The sequence below is a fragment of the Arachis ipaensis genome, chromosome B09, assembly GCF_000816755.2.
Source record: "Arachis ipaensis cultivar K30076 chromosome B09, Araip1.1, whole genome shotgun sequence".
In the NCBI taxonomy this organism is placed as follows: domain Eukaryota; kingdom Viridiplantae; phylum Streptophyta; class Magnoliopsida; order Fabales; family Fabaceae; genus Arachis; species Arachis ipaensis.
Window position 1 is genome coordinate 31,267,718 of NC_029793.2, and position 17,629 is coordinate 31,285,346.

Consider the following 17,629-nt stretch of genomic DNA (forward strand, 5'->3'; position numbering starts at 1 on the left):
ACAACTTGGACCATCTGATTTGGTAACTCAATTTTTTTTTAACAGAATTATTTTTTTTTAACAAAATTTAGATGGTCTGATTTTTTGTACCATGTTTCAGCAAAAAACTATCCCACATCTATATATAGCACCCCATCATCCATATCAATACATAACACATACGCATGACATATCTAAATTAATCAGCCGTTTTTAGGAAAAAAATTCCAACTTCAATCCAATAATTTAAAAAAAAAATCTCCTTAAATGATCCTTTTATTAATCTTCTATTAATATCTGATGGACATATATGTCCATATGTCAGGCAGACACCACACACCACACACCACATCAATTACCTTAAGAGACATAAACATGGGCTTGACAAGTTTTACAAAAGACTATCGAAGATATAATATGTCTAGCATTAGTAATTTTAATAAACTTAATTGTTCTGTTAAATTTTTTGTACTCTTATTTGTCCTTTGTAAAAACTCCCATAGATCTAGTTGTCATATTATTTTATTTTTTATTTTTTCTATTTTATTAATTAGAATAAACAATTAGTCGAACTTGTCTATTATCTTGAAGAATAAAACGCCATGTGACAAAAAAAAGTTCAATTTGCCTTCTATTCTTAACGCTGTGAGACAACGTGATCTTTCTGTTATTTTTACCATTAATTCGTAATAAAAATTATTTAGCTGATACGTTTAGGTGATAAGTTAGCACATTAAGTGTCATATTATTATAATCCCGCTTTGTGCATGCAGTAATTCATTGGCGAGTGACAGATCCTTAAATGGAGCTCCGATCCGCGATGAATTAGTCATTGGCCTGTCGAGTTGAGGAATACCGTGGGTAACAAAAAAAAAATGTCATATTATTATTGTCAAATTGGTCAAAAATTTATTTGTTTTTAACAATTAAATCCCTCACTAATTTGATGTCAAAACTAAATCATTTTTTTTTTGAATGAATAAGGACAAATAGATATTTCATCAATTCGATAATGACAACATGATAGTCAATGTGCCAGGTCATTATCAAAATGTGCTAGCTAAGCAATTTTTGAATTAACAATAAAAATGATAGAGAGATCACGTTGTGTCACAATGTTAAACAACAGGGACTAAATTGAGCTTTTTTTATTTTTTTACGGGAAGCTTTGTACTTCGAGATAATAGTCAAAGGTCATCAGGCTGGGTGTTCATTCTAACAATTAAGATTAATGGTTGGTACCGAAGTCAAATAAAAGAGTAAATAACCATTTTATTCGAAAGATTTTGATTTTGACAAAATAGATCCTAATCTTTATTTTTGACAGAACAAACTTCCAAATATTAGCTTTGTTTGACAAAATGGAATAAACGTCTATAGTGATGTCCATTTTGTCAAACAGATCTTGGTATTTGAGGGTTATTTTATTAAAACAAAAGTTGGAATCTGTTATGTCAAAATCAGCAATTTTCAACTGTCAAAATGACTATTCTAAACAACTATTTTGATACTCGAAAGATTTTGATTTTTACAAAACGAATCGCCGTTTATTTATGACACAATCCGTTGTTTTGAAAGTGTATTAACATTAGCCGTCAAACCATATTGTTGTATCTTTAAAAAAGAAATAATTGTTACGAAATTCAAAAGTTCCACAATTTTTAGAGAACTACAATAATACCAATCAAATTAAAGTTTAATATTTTTGAGTTTAAACTACTGTATTTTTTATATATTCATGATCACTTATAGTTTATTAATGTTTTACTTCGAGTGAATAGTCATTTTGGCATTCGAAAGATTTTGATTTTGATAAAATAGACCTCAAAATCTTGTTTTCGACAAAATGAACCCTTAATGGCCCTAAGTATCAGCTCTATTTGACAAAATAGACTAATCATTAACTCATCATTGTAGACATTTAGGTCTTTTGTCAAATAAAACTGATATTTGAGGGTTTATTTTGTCAAAAATAAATATTATTGGTATCCATTTTGTCAAAATAAGAATCTTTCAGTTTCAAATATCAAAGTGGTCATTTGCTCAACTAGCCGTAAATGTATTCTCTAAACAGTATACCTCTCAGTTGTCAAAATTCGGGACCAAAATGACTCAAATCCCTCCATTATTGTGAAAGTGTTAACAAGATTATCAAGAGCTATGAGGAGCTATCAGGTAAAGCATAGGATGAGCTTTCTATCCTTTTGATGAGGGAACCATCAAGAACTAAAGGTGGTTACTAGACTACTTTGATTTGATGGCGGATCTATCCATAAATTATGATAAGTCTATGTTAGGATAGGAGCATCGAAGTGTAAGATGGGGAGACTCCCAATCGAAATATCTGGGTATGTGATAAATCCTGTTTTTAGGGTTTATCTTGTGTTGAATTAGAGTATTTATTAACCTTTTCTCACATTTATTCAATGAAATAGCATGGTTTTGTGATTCTTCCTTAATTTGTGCTTAAATGTGAAAACATGTTTTTAAACCCTTAATTTGATAATTTTAATCTTCCTTTGATTCCACTAGATACCTTGATGTATTTGTTAGTGATTTCAGATTGAAAAGGCTAGGAATGGATCAAAGGAGTGAAGAGGAAAGCACGCAAAATGGAGAACACATGGAAAAAAGCCAAAGATTTGGATGCAACCATCCACGCGCACGCGCACGCGTGGATCGCAAAAACCCCATGGACACGCACGCGTGCTATACGCGTACGCGTCGGTGCTGGCACGTGAGTTTTAAGTAAAAATGTGCCCAGCAAATTCACAGAGGCTGTGGGGCCCAATCTAAACCAACTTTGGTGCCAAAATGCTTAAGAGAACCAAGGATTGAAGGGGGAGGAATCAATTCATTCATTCCATCATTTTCACACATTAGGATTAACTTTAGTCTAGTTTTAGAGAGAGAAGCTCTCCCTTCTCTCTAGGATTAGGATTAGGTTTAGATTAATAAGCTTAGATCTAGGTTTTAATTCATGCTCTCTTCTTCTTTTAGTTCTCAATTCCTTGTGTTACATCTTGTTCATCTATTCTTTTGTTGTAATTTCTTCTATTTTGCTTCTATACTTTGTTGTTGATGTTGTTGATATACTCTTGTTCACATTCATTTTTTTTCAATACAATTTGAGGTAATTTATAATAATTGCATTCTTTTTTATTGTTGTTGTTAATTCTTTGCAATAAGTTGTTGTTAGATTTCATACTTATTGTCAATCTATTATGCTTCCCTTTTACACCTCCCAAGTGTTTGTAAAAATGCTTGAGAGGATGTTAGAGTAGAATTTTGTGTTCTTGGCTTAGGAAGGTAACTTAGGAATTCTTGAGTTACTAATGTCCAAGTGATTGATAGTTAGTAGCCATTGACTCTAGCTCTCATTAATCCAATTAGTGAATAGCTAGGACTTATGGACTAGGATTGATATACCTCATTTGACTTTCCTTTACTTGTTAGAGGATGACTTAATGAGATTAATCCTTGCAATTGTCATATTGTGGTTAATAATAGGGATAGAGATCCTTGACCACCAAACCTTGCCAAGACCTTTTTGTCATTTGATTTCTTTTATCATTTACTTTTCTTGTTTCTTATCCAAAACCCCAAAATATACATGTCCATAGCCAATAACAAGAACACTACCCTGCAATTCCTTTGAGAGACGACCCGAGATTTAAATACTTAGGCTATTAGATTCATTAGGAGTTTGTACTTGTGACAAACAAAATTTTTGCATGAAAGGATTATTGTTGGTTTGAAAACTATACTTCGACGAGATTTCATTTGTAAAATTCTAAATCGTCAAAAATCCACTCATCAAAATGGCGCCGTTGCCGGGAAATTGCAATTGTGTTATGTTATTGGTTATTGTATATATGTGAATATTGTGAATAGCTTGATTTTTGGATTGCTTGTTAGTTTTTGCTAGTATTAGGACTTCGTTTCATTATTTCTTATTAGCTTTTGTTTCTTATTTTCTCTTGCTACTATGAATTCTCACTTTGGCTATGAGTTTGGTTCTAACTATGTTGTAGGAAATGAGGACTACAATGAGGATGTGCATCAAGGATGGGACAATCAAAGGTGGGAGGAGCCATATGCATATGATCAATCCTCATGGTAACAACCTCCACCAATACACTATGAACAAGAGCCATTCTATGATGCACACCAATCAAATGGCTATGGTGAATCTCCTTGTGACTTTCAAGAACCACCACCATATGCCTATGAGCCATACCCTCAACATAACCCTCAACCATACTCACAAGCCCATTTTTCACCAAATACCTCCATATGACCCTAATCTATATTCACCATACCAACCACCTTTTGAGCCATATGAGCCACACATAGAACGACCACAATTCTAATAAAATTGATCTCAAAAACCACCTCAACACATACCATCTCCATACCATTGCCAAGAAGAACCACCTCCCTATTATGAACCATTCCTCCAAAATGATGATCCCTCCTATCCACCCCAAGCCCCAATGGATGACTCTCTTACTTTGCTACTTCAAGGGCAACAAGACATGCAAAGGAGCACACTAGGCATCATGGATACCTTGACCAAGGTAGTAAACACTTTAGCCTCCCAATACTCATGCAATCAAGGTACTTCCATGGCCACATGTAAAGAATCCATTGAAGAGCATAGCATGAAGGAGAGATTGGAAATTCCGGTGGAAAATGAGGGATGTTATTTTGTATTGGAGCAATTAGAGGAAGCCATGATTGTTGAAGAAAGAGGAGAAGTGGTTGAAGATTTAGGAGATGTTGAAAGTCCATGGGAATGTAGCATCATAGAGCATTCTTCCCAGAAGCTTGATATTGATGTTGAGAAGGGTGCGCAAACTCCAAGGCATATTATAGTTGGAGACTTGGAAGAGGTTTATCAAGAGATGGATTCAATCATGGATGAATTTCTATCTACAATTGAATCCTTTCCCATTGGACATGAAGTTGAAATCATAGAAGAATGTGCACAACCTCCCATACCCTTGGTGAGCAATGAAGAAGAGAGTGAATCAGAAGAGAGATACCAAGGGGAAAAGGTTGAAATTGAAGAAGCTTGCAAAGAGGTGGAGATAGTCAAGGCAGAGCACAAAGGAGTGGAGCTCGCAAGATCATTGGGACCACCTCTTCCTAAGTCAACATCCTACACAACATTCAAGTGGGTAAAATTCTTATCCCTAAGCTTTACTTTCTCACTTGAATATGGTTTGATTGAAAATGATGGTCAACTTAGAGCTCTTTATGGAGTTAAGAGTAGGAAAGAGTTGTGTAGTGGTTGGAAACATCACTCTAAGTTCATGATGGTTGCATACTCAAAATTCAAGAGCAATGATTGGTGTAGAACCGAATTGCATGGGTCTAGGAGAATGTTTGGATGCGTAAATGAGAATTCACAAACCTTGTCACCTGGATCTAACGATGGTAAGCAACAACAAAATGGGTGCAAAAACAAGGTTTGAGACCCTGGAATTCAATTCCACAATCAATCTTGGGGTCTTGTTACTTGCTCGAGCTTACTTGAAGGCTTTATGCGCCTAATTTGGGATCCCGGTAGTCATTGGAGATGCAAACAATGGTGGGGATTCAATGATGAATTCAAGCATAAGCCACCATAGCAAGGATCCCATCAAATATCCAACTTAAGGACTTAAACTAAAAGTGCTAGGTGGGAGACACCCCACCATGGTAAACTCTTTCCACTCTCTTTTAGATCTGATTAATAAGTGATTTGAGTTGCCATTGTAGGTAGTTTTCTCTTTATATAGTTGTTTCAATAATTTTGTTGCTAGTTGCTTGTGGTGCAAGCTTTCCTTGTTTATATTTGAAAATCCCTCAAAAGCCAAAAATATTTTTGTAATTTTGCATGTGTAGTTAGTTTTGGGTTGTAGGTAGTGTTTGGGGGAGTTTAAGCTATTTTTCGTATTTCTAAAAAAAAAAAGAAGGGCAGGGACGCGTACGCACGCTGTACGCGTACGCGTCGATGAGTAAGCGCAGCCCCCATATATTTTCCAGAGAGTTAGGCAAACATGGCGCGAACGTTGGGCTTCTCACACAAGCTGCACCTCACGCGGACGCGTGCATGAAAGGATTATTTTTTGTTTGGAAACTATACTTCGACGAGATTTTATTTGTGAAACTCTAAACCGTCAAAAACCCATTCATCAGTATGTTGTTGGGTTCCCAAGCATAGTACAAACGTGGTAACCCATCATTGACAAGGTGGAAAAGAAGCTGAAGATGTGGCATACAAAGATCCTGAACAAAGTGGGTCAATTGGTGATTATTAACTTAATATTGAATAGTTCTAAGTGTATTATCCAAGTCTGTATAAGATGTCAAAAAAATTTCTCTATAGAAGAGATTCTTTTGGTGAACACCAAATGGAGAGGATCGCATGCCCACTGGTCGAGTAAATCCCATAGTAGTCCCCGAGATTCGCATGATTACTTAATGTAGTCCTCAAGATTCCAATTTTTCCATTGTAATTCTCCAGATAGAGCTCTGAGTACTCATAATGGTCCCTGGGCATATTTCTGGTGATGAGTCATCATCGGAGCGCTTACGTGGCATCTTTTTGCCACGCTAGATGGCTCCAACAGCTAGCTGAGCTGACTCATTTTCAATTTATACCCACATTGGTCCCTCCCACTATATTTAACTCTAAATCCCCAAATTTTGATAAACAGCTACAAACAACTCAGTTATATTTGAAATTCTGCAGTTACCTAAAGAATCAATCATAATCCATTAAATAAGCTACAAAATTTTAGCTATAAATTCAACACTCCACTGAATAAATTCAACACTCAATAATGGGAGGTTTGCAATAGAAGTAACATCAATCTGAGATAACCCAAGAAAGAGAAGTACCAGCACAGGTGGGCCAAGGATCTGCGAAACCACAAGGCACAAGTAGTGATTATGCAGAACATCTTTGCCCTCCTATAATCCAAGTCAGGAACCTTGCTAGCATGGAGCCTTTGGTACCAAAATAAAAGAGCTTCATTTAGATACATCTGAAGGCTTGGCCTTAATGCCACAATCTGCAAAAAACTAGACCCAAACAAGTACCACCACCTAAAGTTTCTGACATCAGAAGGTGAAAATCCCATGTTTCCCAACAATTTTTCTGCATTGCCAACTTTACTGCCACCCTTACTATTGTTATTGTTCAAGTTTGAGTTGTTCACGAAAATCTCAACTAAGGCTTAATCCAATTAAAGCAGTAAATATAACAAACAGTTAGTTTGCATAAAGGATGGTGCAACCAAACCATCCACAAGTGATCATGGACAAATTGCAACGAATCTTATCAGTTCCAAGCCAAAAGGAACGTCCAATTCTAGCAGTAGGAATGAGCAACACCAATGAAAGGAATCCCATGAATGCAATAAGGGAACCTTCCAGAACCCATCAAGACTAGCAAAATGGAGGTCTTAAAGCAATGAAGAGGTATGATCCAAACCCAAAATTCAGCATGGTCAAGCCTGAGCCTGAAGATTTGGGCATTCTTCTCGTCGAAATCGAGCTTGTCCTTATTCTTGAGGTGCTTTCTGAGGTCGGGAGCAAGGCCTTCGAGGTACTAGGGCGGCAAATGGTAGCACGAAGGCCGTTGGAGGTGGAGGGTTGGGCATTGGGGTGGATGTAGATTTGGAAAGCGTAGAAGAAGAGAATTGAGAGCCTAAAAAATGCGATGAAAAACACGAAGAAGAGGAAGAGCAAAGTGTGTAGGAGTGAGGCTTTATACAATAACACCAACTGCCAGAGAAAAGAAGAGAGAGAGGAGAATTCGGAGTTCTGAGATGTTATGTTATTGTTATCTATGTACAAGTGTCAAGTGTGAGTGACAAAAAATGAACGGAGAGGGAGGTGCTGCGTGAACAATCTGGTTTATCCATGCAGACACAATTATTTTACACACAACATACCATTAATCATTATCATCCTATAACTCAATACTAATCATATCTTCTTTTACAGATTTAACTAAATCTAATTCTGCAATGTAATTAATTCTTCCCTTTTTCCATAATAATTAGGGATCTCTTTTGAATAAAAATAAATACATTCTATAAACCCAAAACTTTTTTTCAATGTATTAGGATGTTAAGCTAAATTTTTTAGCCACACCCTTAGCCACACCCGCTATTTAAATTTACTTAGTAATTTCGTAGAATATTCCCTCTAATCCATTTATTTTATCCGTCACTTTCTTTGAATGCACATTATATTATTGATAAAAATTTATAATCAAGAGTAATAAATTAAACGATACGTAATAGTTAATTAGTAATTGATTTTTTTTGTACACATAACTTTATTGATTTATTAAATATATTATTTATTGCAAAATAACTTTATCTCTCTTAATAATTATTATGTTAATTATTTTTATTATATAATTAAAACAAATTTTAACTTATTATTAATACTAACATCAAATTTGTAACACCCTAACTATCAAAATGTCACACTTCCAACTGCGCCACTCTGATAGCTAGTTCGAGTATTACGACGACTCTTGTAATATTTAATACTAAAATATGAGCCTGTTTAAAATTTTAACCGAATCTTTAATAAACATACATTCACACTTACAGTATAAATTACAATAATATTCACAGGAATTTCATATATATATATATATATTAATTTACAAACATCTCATCATAATCCTATTCCTCTTACAAGACTTACAAAATTAAAGGTGAGGGAAAACATAAATACTAAAACAATACAAAAATATCGTCTGACAGAAAAATAAATACTATCTTCTGAACTTCGTCGTCTGTAACCTGAAAAGAGAAGATCTGTAGGGGAGTGAGAACCTCATCCTCAAAAGGATTCTCACTATAGGGTTGCAGAATTACTATAATAGGATACATGAGATAAAAATCGTTACAGTGATTAATAATTGCCTTATGCATCTTTTGAAAGCAAAAGTTTACTATAAAAGAAAAATCTGAAATCTTTTCCGAAAGAGGAACCGTTCATTTATTAAAATTCAAAATCCTTTCAAAAGGGTTATCTGTGCTGAGCCAGATTAATTCTTCATACTTTTCCAAACCAGAAATATCAACCAAATATGGCCTTCGGCCTACCTCATGATCAACCACGGCCCTAGGCCCAAATAACCCAAACAACAACCAATCATCACAGTCCAACAGAGTCTCAGTCGCAAACACAAATAGGAAAATGCAAGCACAAACAAACAGTTACTGCAAGTAGAACAATTAACAGTTAATCACAAGTAATCACAAAGGCAAACCAAGTACAATATGCACACCCAAACAATGTCACATAAATGCATATGATGAATGCCTGTTCTAGTGGCTGATGATATCATCTCTTGGTTATAAAGCCAACCCGACAAGTCCTGGTAGCTAACCATTGGACTGTCCCTCTGTCGTGCATCCCCAACTCGAGTTATTCACAATCATAATCATAATTCACATCCAACACCCTCACTGGTGTATATTCACGGGGGCGAGCTCGTCCGGAACTTTCACAGTGTCCAGCTACACTTACGACATAGGGTCAGCAGAGTATTGAGTCTCAACTTGGAGCACGTGGTGGCTAGCCACTGCTTTCACCCAGGAAAACTCGTATCTCAGATAATTAGAAGTGCAACAATCACTTTATCAGCTCAAAATCATTCATATTCATACTCAGCCATCCGGATCATAACATATTCCGCAATCAGCCATAATTCATTATCATATACGGCCATTCTGACTCATAACATAGAAGCACTTCCACCAACCAATATCATCAAACTCATCAAATCATCATTCAAGCCATAATCACTTTTTCTCAATTCCATTTACTTTGAAATCGAAAATAAATTCTTTCCAACTTTGGCTTTAAAATTCCCATTTCACAAATCTTTTCAGGTGCATAGCCACTTTTCCCTCAAATGTAACTTTCTCTTTTCTAAAACAAAGTTACCCTCAACATCATATTTCCAAAATTCCAAAATCAGGCCAAATTAAAATCTCCTTTGAAGGATTCAAAAATCATTCATCCTAATGTAGGATTCGACAATAAAATTTCTCATCCGAGTCTCAAGACTTTAGGGAAGGACAACCTACCTCAATTTCTTAAAAATTTATTGAAATTCTTAAAATCATAGATCCTTGGTTTAAGCAAATAAAAACAGAGTTTATTATAAAACCGGATCATATAGAGTCACAAGTCCCAACCCAATCCAAAGTCAATTCACTTGAAACGGAATCGATTCATTTAATTTAAAACCACTTTCAGGTTCCTCCTTAAAATCAATTCTCTGACTTCTTCCAAAATGTCACAAACGCAATTATTCAGTCAAAGTCTAATTTCCTTTAAAATCACTAAAAGCTCCTCTGAACAAAATCTTTAAGTCTAACCAAAAGCAAAAGTCCTTTTTATATTAAAATCAATATTAGAACATAATACTTTCCTTCAGTGATCCAAATGGTAAAATAATTCATTTATAAATAAATCGAACTCAAGACATATAGTTTACTTAAATAAATTAAGTTCTAAAACATAAATATTTTCTTAACAAATAAAATAATACAATTTCTCAAATCCCAACCCTTTCTAAATAACTTTTCGAACAAAGTCTAGGATTTTTATAGAAATTTCGGCAGCACCTCCCCTAAAACTTGGACTTTGCCACCCGGTTCGGGTCCCAACTAAACCATTCCACAATCCTTTTCAACAGTCCAAAATCCAAAATCAGTTCAAAAGCAAGCTAAATCCAACAGTCACCTCATTTTCATATCTCAAGGAAACCATTTCAAAATCAAATCATTATCAACCGATTAAACTCATTTCCAAAATTTTAAAGAAACGGTTCGGCAACAATTCATTTATCAAAACCAAACAATAATCTAATCAAAACATATAATCATATTCATCCAAAGTAGCCAAACAATACATAAGATTGGTACAATCACTAAAAGTATATAATTCTCACACCAGTATCCATTTATAACAATTCCAGATATAAAATAGCTTTTTAGAAAAGCCCCTACCTCAATACACAAAACCATAACCCAAACGCATCACGGGAACCTTCTCTCTCAACCCGAAATCACCGACAACCGCAACCTCAGCTCCAAGCCACTTTCGCAGTAACCACAACAACTCTAATCGCGACATACAACAACCGAAACTCAATCTTATAGCAATTAACGCCGCAAAATTTCAGCGTATGATAATAGAGCAGCGATTAAAGGACTCTTCAAAACAAAAACGCTTACCGTATTCGAGGGAACCAAGTAGCGGCAGCACCAGTGGCGATTCCGGCAACACCAATGCCACATCCGGTGACCAGAACGACGGCAACTCGCGATAAACTCCTATTCAACTATTCAACTGGCATCTCTCAAAATATTGTCATAGCCACTGACATAATTCTCAGTTCTCCCCCATCTAGCTAGCATCTCCAAAAATCTGTGGCAACTCTTCTGATCTTCCTTCGACTCTGTCTCCATCCTTACCAAAATACAACCCATTCTTTGAGGCAGCATTCTTTCAGTTTTGGCGACTCAATCCCGACTTATATGCATCGTCGCCTTCACAAAAAACAAGAGCTTCATCAAGATTGGGTTTTGTAATAGCATATCATACTTGTTCCTTTGTATGCAGCGTGTTCTGTGTTGTTATTCCATGTTTGGAGGATTTATTTTATTTTATTGGTGTTGGCATAGTTTGGGCCTAATTTTTTTAAAAATGAAAAAAATTTGTGTAATTTAGTATCATAATTAATTAGTGTATTGTTTTATATGAATTTTATTTTTTATTTTAAATGGTAAATCGAATTCTTAAATTTGAGAAATTTTAAATTTGAGGGTCAGATTTCATATTTCATAAATCGAACTCTCCGATTTGTGATGAAGTAATTTTTTTTTCTGCTACAAAATAAATTAGAAGATTCGATTAACATGTTTCAAAAGTTTTTCAACACTCAAATATAAATTTGAGGATTAGATTTTGTTTATTTAAAAATTTTTAAAATAAAAAAAATAAAGCTAACTCCCCAAATTGTATATTTACAAAAAATAAAATAAAAAAACCACAAATCTAAAATTCATACAACAAAAATAGTAAAAATTCAGGTACAATTAATTTTAGAAAAAATATAGGTAGACAAAAATATTGTGAAAAAATGTGAATAATAAGGTTAAAAAAATAAATTAATCCAAATTTAATTAGTGGTATGAGTAATTAATATCTAATAATAACCAAATTTAAAGTCTGTTGTTCATGTTGTTCAAAAAAATCATTGGTTACCTTACATAATCCTTAATTTTATATGAAATTAAATAATTTGATAAATTTAATTAAATTATCATTTAACGAATCTTAACTATTAACTTCACATAAAATTAATTACAATTCAATTTTCACCAACAAAAATACACCAAATTTCTACCTTCTTAAAAAAACACCACTATATAACCCCAGCACTAAAAACAAAAAGCGATAGTTTGGCTGCAATTTTCAATTTTTCGAACAATCAATATCAAAGTCAAATTTCAATGTTGAAGTCTATGCCCTTCTCCATGTGATTTGTCTTGAAGATTCTTAAATTTTGGGATTCGACTCGAAATCGTGCTTAGTATCAATTATTTATATAAAATATATATTAAAATGTAAAATATAAAATAAATAATTAAATTTATCTTTTAAAAAGTATTATTTTTTAAATTAGTCTCCAAAAAAAATTTTTTAAATCAAGTTTTTTAAAAATTTTAAGTTGGTCATATTAGTCCTTCCTTTACTTCTATTGTTGATGGAGTCAGAAATTACTGATATAATATATTAAGTGACATCACAACGCACACCTAACAGTCTTAATTAACTGCTAATATAATAAGTTTATGAAATTAAATCAAATTAACCTCAAATTGAGGATTTTCAATGCCTCAAGATCTTTCTTAGTTTGGGATTGATTTGATCTAATTTCATAAATTTATTATATTAGCAGTTAATTAGTGCTGTCAAGTGTGTGCTATGGTCATTGTGATAACACTTAACGTGTTATGTCGGCAAATTTTGATACAATTAGTAACAGAAGTGATGGAATGACTAATGTGATAACTTAAAATTTTTGAAAGATGAATTTGACTAAAAAAATTTTTTAATGACTAATTTGGAGAACGAATAATTTTTTAGAGATGAATTTGACTATTTACTCGTAAAATACATATTAAAAAATGAGTTAAATACTATATTTATACATGAATAAATGATACTGATTTAATAGTTAAATTTTAGCATGCACATAACATTTTTTATTGATTAACTTATTTTCAATATGTACTTTATATTTTAACTTAACTTCTATATAAATTGGAAAGTGACTAATTTAGTAGCTAACTTGTTTAGTAATAAATTAAATAATAAATATAAGAACAAATTATAAAATTTTCAATTTATGTTCGTTTTTTTCTATACACAAAATTTAAGAAGATAAATATAATCATAAGAAACATAATTGCAAAAAATTAATAAGGATAATAAAAAAAAATAAGTTGTCTCTCTTCTACTAGAAAGAATACAAAATACACATTTAATATTTCAAGACACAATGCCTCTCTTCTAAGGTCTCACATGAACATAATTTTATATTTTTATGTCGTTTTAATGTCTTTTTTTTTGTGTTTTAGAAGAAATTAAAACACGACACAAATGCCAGAGAAAATAGCAATCAACACAATTTTTAAAAGTAACAGAGGAGAGCTATATGTAGCTCCCTCCAAGGTTGTAACCATTCAACAAATCAGTACCATCCCAAGCTTCTTTCTTAGCTAATAGATTAGCTACGACATTGCCTTCTCTTCTAACAAGATTAAATTGAACCTCCCAATTAAGACTCAGTAACTCTCTAACTTTCACAAGTAAATCACTATCAATATAAGACTACGTCTGCTGGAAATCAAATTGAAGTAGCAAAAAAGTATTAATGGAATTAATTTCAATAACAATAGTCTTATAACTACACTCCCAAGTAAAAATCAATCCCCTTCACATAGCAAAAAGCTCACAACGTAAGATACTCCAGATAAAAAGGAAACCAAAGCAACTTTTCTTCCAAGAGTCATCGTCGGACCTAATCACAGAACCAAAACTGACGAGACAGTTCTCGATAAAAATGTTGGCATCGCAATTTATTTTCACTATGCTCGCGGGAGGAGGAGACCAATTAACATCAACGCCTTGCGCGTGTAAAAGGTTAAAATTATGCAACTCTTGAGCAAGTCTTCAAACAATAAACGCAACTTTTTCATCAAATTAGTGGTTTTGAGAATGAAAAATTTTCTAGTTGTGGCACCAAATCCAATGTCTTATGGTTGTAAACAAATGTAGCACAAAAGATTTAAATATGTTTAAAAATAATTAGATATTAAATATATATTTTTAAAAAGACTTTAAAGATCAAATTTTAATTATAAACATGATTAAAAAAATAAAATAATTTCATCTTTATATTTTTTTTGCATGTACCTTTTAAATAAATATTCAAATATTTTTATAAAAATTCGTATCAAATGCTCAAATTATTATTAAATACAAATATTATTTATCAATTTTTACAAAAATACTTTTTTATGATAAGAGTATGTCAAATTTGAGATAGTTGACTATGGGAGTCATCTACCCTAATGTTGATTGTGTATAATCAGTACATCTTCCCCTTTCGCAATTGATGGTGATTGTAGAGTTTCTTGAATGAGGCTTCTATTGTTGCCCCCTGTCTTGGTGTTGGCTAATTTTAAAAGTGCATCAGCTCGAGCATTGTTTTCTCGAGTTATATGTCGGACTTCACTTTCCGAGAAGTGTGTGAATTGCTCCTTGGTCTTATCCAGGTACTTCTTCATAGTGGAATCTTTAGCTTGATAGATGTCATTAATTTGTGAAGTTATCACTTGTAAATCACTTAACACCATCACTTTTTCCGCCCCCACTTCTTTAGCCAGCAAGTAGAGCTTAATACTCTGTTTCGTTATTGAAAGCAAGGAACTCAAACCTTAAGGATAATTCTATTCGCGTTCCTTGATCACTTTCTAGAATAACACCAAATTCGCTTTCAGATTTGTTTGATGACCCATCTATGTGTAGACTCCATGTAGTAGGATTTCTGGGACTTTCAATGTATTCGGCGATGAAGTCGGCGAGGTATTGTGATTTGATGGCTATCCGAGTTTCGTACCTTAAGTCGAACTCGGACAGTTCCACCATCCATTGTAAAATCCTCCCAGCCAAGTCTGTTTTTTGTTGGATATTTTTCATTGGTTGATTTGTGCAGACTGTAATGGTATGGGCTTGGAAGTAAGGTCGGAGCCTTCAAAATGTAAGGACAAGGGCATAAGCAAACTTCCCTATTTTTTTTGATAATTCAGTTATGCCCCTTGTAGGACTTTGCTGATGAAATAGATATGTTGCTGCCCCTTTTCGTCTTCTTGGACCAAAGCCAAAACTATGGCTCGACTTCCTACTGACAGATATAGCACGAGTTCTTCCTCTTTGATAGGTCGCGTAAGGATGGGTGGATGCTCCAAGAATTCCTTAAAGTCTTGGAAAGCTTGTTCGCACTCTAGGGTCCACTCAAATTGCTTTCCTTTCCTTATGATTGAGTAGAGGGAATGTGATCACAAGGTTGATCCAGCTATGAATCTGGATAGAGCTGCCAACCTTCCATTTAACTATTGGACTTCTTTGATGCAAGTCGGACTCTTCATGTCAATAATAGTGTGGCATTTTTCAGGGTTTGCTTCTATGCCTCTTTGAGTCAACATGAACCCTAAGAACTTCCCAACTTCAACTGCAAAGGTGCATTTTGAGGAATATAACCTTATTTCACGCTTCCTTATAGTGGAAAATACTTCCGAGAGGTCGGGCAATAGTGTATCGTCCTCTTTGGTCTTAACGAGCATGTCATCCACATATACTTCCATGAGTTCTCCTATGTGAGCGGAAAACACTATTCATCAATCGCTGGTAAATAGCATCTGCATTCTTTATTCCAAAAGGCATTACTATGTAGCAATAGTTTGCCTTTGGAGTTATGAACGAGGTCTTTTCTTGGTCCGGTTTGTACATCGAAATCTGATTGTATCCCGAGTAGGCATCCATAAAGGACAAGTATCTATAGCCTAAGGCAGAGTCGACCAGAGCATCAATGCTGGGGAGTGGATAAGGATCCTTCGGGCAAGCTTTATTGAGGTCAGTGTAATCGACACACATCCTCCATTTTCCATTTTACTTTTTTACTAACACAACGTTAGCTAACCATAATGGATAATCTACCTCCCTTATGAACCCTGCCTCTAGTAAGGCTCGAACTTGTTCTTCTAAGACCTGTGCCCTTTCTGACCCGAGTTTTTTGCACTTCTGCTGAACAAGTTGGGATCGCAGGTATACTGCCAGTTTTGGGACATCAAGTCGAGATCAATGCCGGGCATGTCAGAGGCTTTCCAAGCAAAGAGGTCGGAGTTTTTACTCAACAATTCAATGAGTTGTTTCTTTACACTTTCCTCTAGGTTTGTCCCTATACTCGTTGTCTTGTTGGGGTGGTCTCCAATTTGTATCTCTTCCATTTTGCCCTCAGGTTGAGGTCGTAGTTCTTCTCAAACTCGGACTCCACCTAACTCGATTGTATTGACTTCTTTGAACAGAATATCCATCGAGCTACCTTAATCTACCAAGGTTCAGTGGAGGTTAGCGTTTGCTAGGATTATAGTTATCACCACTGGGTCATTGTGCCCTGGTAATATTCCTTGAGCATCTTCTTTAGTGAAGGAAATAGCGGGTAAGTCGGACGATTGATTGTCCTCCCCAACTTGATATACTTCCTTGAGGTGCCTTTTTCGTGAGGATTTTGATATTTCTCCTCCTGCGAACCCACCATTAATCATGTGTATATGTCGTTCGGGGGGTGTGAGGAGGCCATTCTGGTCGTCCTCCTTATTCATCCCTTCTTCTCTTCCTCGGATCGTCTGACCTGTCTGTCAGGTATCTATCAAGTCGACCTTCTCTGGCCAACTACATTTTTCAAGTCGTAGCATTCATCGATGGAGTTACCATAGAGTTTATGGTGCTTGCAGTATTCATCCCGACTTCCAACTTTCTTGTGCCTAATCGGACGAGGAGGTGGAAGCTTCTCTGTATGGCATATCTCTCTGTAGATATCTACTAAGGAAACCCTAAGAGGAGTATAATTGTGATGTTTTCGAGGTTTCTCTATTTTTTGCTCCTCTTTCTTCTTAGATTCCCTCTCTTTATCCCGAGATAGATAGGGTAGGTTAGATCGCGAAGGAGGTTCCCTGAGTTGGGAATTTTTCTCCATGTTGATGTATTTTTCTGCCATTTCTTAGATTTCGTTCAGAGAAGTTGGGTATCTTTTGGATATTGATTGAGAAAATGGTCCTTCTCTAAGGCCATTGACCAATCCCATAATTATAGTTTCGGTTGATAGACTCTGAATTTCCAAGCAAGCTTTGTTGAACCTTTTATATAGTCACGAAGGGTTTCTCCGACCCCTTGCTTTACTCCCAACAGGCTCGGGGCATGCTTCGTTTTGTCCTTTTAGATAGAGAATCTGGAAAAAATTTTTTGTCAGGTCGTCAAAGCTAGTGAC

General features: G+C 34.7%; 1 pseudogene; it reads right to left on the minus strand.

Moving 5' to 3' along the window:
* On the minus strand, positions 6,757-15,235 carry LOC107615346 (annotated as a pseudogene).